This window comes from Cibotium barometz, chromosome 10, assembly GCF_041138505.1.
Source record: "Cibotium barometz isolate CiBa-2024 chromosome 10, ASM4113850v1, whole genome shotgun sequence".
NCBI classification, from domain to species: domain Eukaryota; kingdom Viridiplantae; phylum Streptophyta; class Polypodiopsida; order Cyatheales; family Cibotiaceae; genus Cibotium; species Cibotium barometz.
Window position 1 is genome coordinate 49103201 of NC_141055.1, and position 6959 is coordinate 49110159.

Below are 6959 nucleotides of genomic sequence, written 5' to 3' on the forward strand. Positions count from 1 at the left end.
AGGGTCTTAAGGATATCTCTCCTTGAAGGTCCCTTAATTTCATTTCAATCTTGATTTCTCAAGTCCAATCAGCATCTACATCAAGCTCCAAAGCTCGGCCAACCAAGGAGGTAAAGTTGTTGCATTTATAGCACATTTTTTTAGATTGAGAGATTACATTAACGTTTGAGTAGGGAATATTCGTTGCGCATGCTTCTAAAATTGGAAAATTAATTGATCAAAGAAATTACCTTAGGATAATTTAATAAATTGACCTTATGATAAATTTTAGACTAAGGAATAAAACACTAATTTTTGATATTCCTGTATCTAAATTTCAGAAGGTTGCGCCTTCGGTAGGATAAGATAAAATTTCTTTGTTTTTAGATATTATTTAGCGTTGAAATGAGATGTACACTGAAACATGCACATAAATGTGTACATCAAGAATACACACAAATGTGCACATCAATGTACATAGTTGTGTACATTGATTCTTCATAGGAAACATAATTTAAGAGATTAGAACATTAACCAAGTGAAAATCAACTTTTTAGTTTAAGAATAAGGTTTATTTTAGGGATAGCCCTTGGTCTAGAGAGAGAAAAATAACTTTAAGTAAAGAAATATAGCCTAGATTAATTAGAATTTATTTGAAGGAATGTTTAGAATTCTTTTTGAGTATCGATGCAAAAACTCTATAGTGAAAAGGATTCTACAAGGAGAATTCTAGAGAGAGAGAGAAAGAGAAGAAAAGATTCTAGAGAGAGAAAGAGAAACGACCTTCTAAGTAAGGTAAAAGAATAGGTTAAAACTCTAGAATTAACTCAATAAAATCAACTTGACCTGAATTATGATTAGATTAACTCTCTTTCAAGGAAATAATATTTTTAGAGAGAGAAAGTCTTGGATAATCCTTAAATCAAAAGAGTAAGGGTACTCTTATTAAGAAAATGGGCATATTTCAAAAGCAAAGTCTAGGGTGCCTTGAAAATGCTAGATTAAGTGACTTTTGAGACGAACCATAAGGATCGAGACTAAAATCAAGAACACTAAAAATAGGGATTGATGTACTTAATTCAAAGGGGCCGAATCCTTAAGAAATGTGGGGGATGACGAGACATGCACAAGTCCCTAAAATCCCACAAATTTGTCTTCACCCTCCTCCCTTGCTACAATGCTCCAAATTGATAAAAGAACTAGGTACTTTGGAATAGGTAGAAGTGCTAAAAAGTGATTGTACTTGGTTGGGACATTTACCAAGCATTGCAAACTATGAAATGGACTCTCTACTCTCAATAAGAAAATATGGATTTATCAAGGAGAGGAGGGGGTATTTATACTTCAAAAGGTTGGCTAGAAGCCTCTAATGCACATAGTCTACTTAAGTTAATGCCAAGACATTCCTACCATTATGCTATCCATGCAAACTATAGAATTTAGGGGCTAGACTCAACCTTACAATTACATGCATACACTTTATCTAAACTGAACTAATAGAGAATGCACGACTCTTGTTTTGGATAACCCACATACAATATACCACTAACAAAATACCATCGGTAGACTAATCACACCACCTACCAACCTAAAGCCACCTTGATTTTGCTAAAACATGGTCTTATGAATCTTAGGAGGATTACCCTTTGCCCAATTAAAAATCAATTAATTCTTCTATGGGGAGCCTTGCAATTTTAGCCCTAATACGTTTAAGTAAATGCTAGCACTTGACTTAATACTCCTTATTCTCTTCTCCCAAATAAATTTATTGTTTTTTCCTTTGACCTATATTAATTGTAGGTGTGCAAAATTAATATTAATTGCAGGTGTGCACATGCACCCATGGGTCTTCTCATTTATTTATGCACATAATCTTTTCTAAAAAATACTATTTCTTCTTTTAATATATTTATTTGTATATTCTCTCAAAATGAACACAAATATTTTTCATAGTCAATTAAACTTACTCCTTTTATAAGAGGGATCTTACATTTTTACAACCAGCTAGATGGTTTTCTTAGCTAACAAATTACTTGGTAGGCTTATATTTATTTGGCTAGCTAACTAGCCAAACATACGAGTCTTATCTCTTAGGCTACCAGCTAGTTAGTTTTCTACACCTAGGTACTCACATCTATAAGTATTCTTTACTAAAGGACTAAGTAGTAGATGAGAAAATTGGTGATTCGGTTTTGTAGGGATATCCTAATAGATAGCTATCCAATTTCCTAGCTAGCTTTATTTATTATATGAACTAACTTGCAAATGGGGATATGTTTCTTTAGAGGTCATCAAGGTAAGAAGACATTGCTTATTCAATGCTTTAAATCCTATTGATGCTTCTGAAGAGATAATGGTGAAATACTTTAAATGCCATTAGAGAAAATGGCCTACATTATTCCTTACAAAAAGGATGAGGTCGTATTTTGGGATAATTTTTTTTTTAAAATCTAGATCTTTGATGTTTGGAATTCCCTATTTATGGTGTATGTAGAAATATTATAATAACAAGCCATTCATATCTAGAAGCCCCTATTATGACATATGTGTATAGTTGTTCTAACAACAAGCTCTAAAGGCTTTATGATATTTTTTGGGACTTGGGTACTTTGTTCTCCAAGGGATCTGGGGCTCTGGAACTTGGTTAAGATATGCTTGATGACAAGAGACAAATACGAGGAAAAGGATCAAGGGGTGGAAGATGTGAGGTTCTTGAGTTACCAGTGATGGATGGATCATCGCAAGTACTTGTATTGGGAAGGAATCTAGTTGGAAGATGTTCATGTCATGCCAAATACAGTGGATAATGCATGTGATTATGAGAATGATGAGTTTATAGATGATGTTCTGGATGAAATGGTGGCTTCATGTGTTAAGGAAAAGGGTTATGGAATGCTCTTTTGTGGATGTGGTTCATGTACCTGATCTTGCAGAGATAGATGCAAAGTTTATAGTAGAGTATTCTCATGTTTATTTTTATGATTGTGATGATGTTTAGAAGAAGTCTTAGGGTGATTTTGTAGCTTTGTGTTCCCATGAAAGAGCTATGCAAAGCTCAAGTAGTTTTGACATCAATGATTTTATATTCACGTGATCACAACTTTTTTTTTGTTAATAACATGTGTTAACATGTTATTAACATGTTCACATGTTACCGTTCACAAAATAAACAGGTCACTCGCCATTTTGGAACCCCTGAAAAGCTTGGCTACACATGGAAACTAGCTAGTCACATGTTCTTATGTTACCATCTTCACATAACAGTAGGTCAACAGCCACCTAAAAATATCTTAAAGTCCTGGAGAAGATAGTTTTTTTAGGTCCTTGTGGAAGCTTTGTGAATATAGCATGTGATCACAAGATTTTTTTTGTGAACACGAGGTTTTGTTAACGTGATCACGAAATTGTGAAGACGTTAATGAAATCCCTGTTTGACATGCATGAACTTGGTGAGAGACAAGTTTATGAATAACACTCTTGATGCATTGGAGGAAACCAAGATCATTTGGCATGAATGTGGTTAACAAGAGCATGGTGAAGTTCGTGAGGACACTCAAGTTCTCTGGGATAGAGTGGAAGATATAGAATTTAAACTTGAAGATACCTATAGAGGTGCTAATGCTTTGGTAATGTAGTCTAGGATTCAGGATGGTGCATACATTGATGAATTTCTTGGCAATGATGACATGAAGAACATCCTTTTAGGATTCTGTTGATGCTTGGAGTCTACAATGGTAAGCACTTTCTTTCTTGGAGTTTCTTACATGTGGTGAGTATGTTATGTAAAGTACGAGGTGCACATGGACTTCATTGCAAGTATGATGTAAGAAGACTATTTATCATGTTAACTAGGGGAGAGTAGAATTGATAGCGGAAAAAGAGGGATGAATATGCAGGTTGGTGTTGATATTTGGAATATTATTACAAGACATGGCATATATTTGACTTACAAGTTCATCAAGGATGCACATGGAAATGAGGAGATCTACCCCTTGTTGTTTTCGAGAGGGGGGGTAAGTAATGATGGTTTTATTTTCTATGCTGATAAAGTTTTTTGCAATGCAAAAACAGGTTTGGTTTATAGGGTTTGCTGGTGCCTGGGAACCACAAGATGTTTCTAAAGAGGATAGGCATCATTGATGAGGGTGGAGTACAATCTTTTTTTGTGGCATATGTTTGTGTTCTATGGAATCATGGGAACACCCCCATTGTTTCTATAGGGTTTGCTGGTGCCTAGGAACCACAAGATGTTTCTAAAGAGGATAGGCATCATTGATGAGGGTGGAGTACAATCTTTTTTTGTGGCATATGTTTGTGTTCTATGGAATCGTGGGAACACCCCCATTGTGAAGGGGACAATGTGAATAGACACATATGGGCATAAGCAAAGGTGGTCAATGAAGTTTTATTTTTTTTCATGTGGTATGCATGGAAGGTAGCATGGCAATGATGGCGCTTGGAGAATTCTCTACCCCCCCGATCAAGCGGTTTTGTAGGAAGTATAGATGAAGCCTATGGTGGCTATCAACGCCATCGTGATTAAGGCTGGGGACTATGAAGAGGGTAGCTGCTTGTTAACTAGTTGTGAGTTTTTTTTAGAGAGAAGGCAAGGCAAGAATCGGCGGGCTGTTGCATGACGAATGAAGATCAATACAAGGATGCAACAAAAAAGACACTTAGGGCTCTTGAAAAGAGTTCCAAGTTGTAGATGAATGTGGGAGAGGGCTTGACAATAATCCCACATGGGAACTTTTGGGAGTTCTAGAGTTTTTGTATAAAAGGTGGCCCATTTGAGAGCTAGAAAGACTCTTTGGTCATTTGGTTGAGAGGCTCATAGAGAGAGCTTTCTCCATAGCTCCTTCTCAAGTGCTCTCCCAAGGCTCTCCATCTCCATTCATGCTTCAATCTTGTACTCTCTATAAAGGGATAGGAAAGGCAAGAGCAAAATGGATCAGGGGGTTGAGAACCAATGGGAGTTTGTACGACAAATTCCAGTGACAAAGGTCTTACAGGATGACCCACTTCAAGAGGTCTATAAGGACTCGTTAGAGGGATATTATGCCACAACTAGATTGCCACAGCTAGATCTTCCTCTAGCTCATGTGGTGGTAGTTGAGAAGCTTGCAGGACACATGAACCGAATAATTGATAAATGGGCCAATGAATACCGAACCTTAGATTGGAAAGAGATTCGGGAACTCACGTGGAAAGGACAACCATTATTCACGGAAGTGTTCTCAACAAATACAGCCAAACCAGGAGAGATAGCCTTTCTTGGAGAAACTGTTGCTCCTCCCCTACGAGAGTTCACTAGAGAGGGACCTTCAACATCCAAGTGGACCACTGCTAGTAGCCCAACTCTAGCACCAAGATATCGTCCTACACCAAATGTGTGACCACCGGTCCCACCACAACAACATCTTTCTCATTATAACAATCGGAGGGTAGGGGAGCCAACTCGGCCTCCCATAAATGCACCTCCTGAAATGCGGGTGACAAGATCTTTGGAGGAGTTTGGTGAGGCTGGTAATAAGGTACCCACACCAATTTTAGATGCATGTGGACCATCTTACCAAAGAGAGGAACAATTCCCACTAAGAGTGAGAGGCCGTAGGCCCTATGATGAGTATTCAAGACAAGTAAGGCCATCAACTCTTCAGAAACTGGTAAAGAAGTATGAAGGGTCGGGAGATCCATACGACCATGTAGCAGCATTTAGGCAAGCAGTTCGAGCTGAGCAAGTGGCTGATAAGCATACTCAAATTGAAGGATTTGGACTCACCCTTGAGGGAAAATCCCTTGCTTGGTTTCAGGCATTAGAGGCTTCAGACAAATCTTCTTTACGAGTTTTGGAAGAGAGATTCATTGCTGCTTTTTCCTTGATGGGAATTCAACATGACACGGTAGCACACATATACTCTTTCAAGCAAGGCGAGAATGAGAGTGTTAGAGACTGTGTAAATAGAATGAAGCAGTACATTAATCGTTGCCCAGAAGATGAGAAGCCCGCCCAAAGTCGATTAATTTCTCTCTTCTTAAAAGGACTCAAAAATTCAACACTGCATACACATCTCTATGCGAAGAAGCATACAAATTTCAATGAGTGTTGCCATGATGCTATGGATTTCACCGATAACTTCAAATTCCAAGATGGTTCTGGCCCAGAGGTGAAACCTAGAGATCAGTGGGGTGATGACTAAAGTTCAGGGTCTAGCGCGCTAGTAAATCCAGACCAGATAGCTAACCTAGTACTACGAAGATTGGGACAGACCTATCGTCCACCCATGCAGCCACAACAACAGCAGCAGAGAATGAGGAGTGTACTTCCTACAGGTCCTCATCTTTGTGGAGCATGTGGCGGTAACCATAAAATAGAGGATTGTAACACCTTTTCTCCTCTAGTCACAAACCAACCCACAAAAAAATGGTGCCAAGCCTGTGCTTGGAACTTTACCCATACCACATAGGAATGTACTCGCATTGCGAGAATGAGACAGGAACGTGAGCAGCCAAGGGGTGGAGTGGCTCCATAAATGTATCAACAGTATACTAATTTTGAACGTAAGCCACCGATGGCACAAGAGCAAGCACGACCTGTTCTTGGTGCTCAACCTCCTGCTCTAGGGACTGCTCCTGTGAGGGTTGTTGACTACGACAATTCAAATATGTGTAGAGACTTGGTAAACCCAGGCTATGTGGAGGAGGAATATGCATCATATTCATCCAAAGAAAATATCTTTGAAAGTCCCGCATACCCAAGCCCAGCACTGGACGCTCAACCAGGGGAACAAAACTCTTTAATGCTACTAGGCGGCTACCAACCTAGGACTCCAGGCCCCTCAGGTCAATGGCAGCCAAGGAAAGTAGAGGCCAAACCAATGGGCCCCTGTTATGAGTGCGGAGAACCCCATTGGGCTCGTGATTGTCCACATCGCTCAAGGCAAGCATCTCGATCCAATACAACAGTACAATAGTTTCCA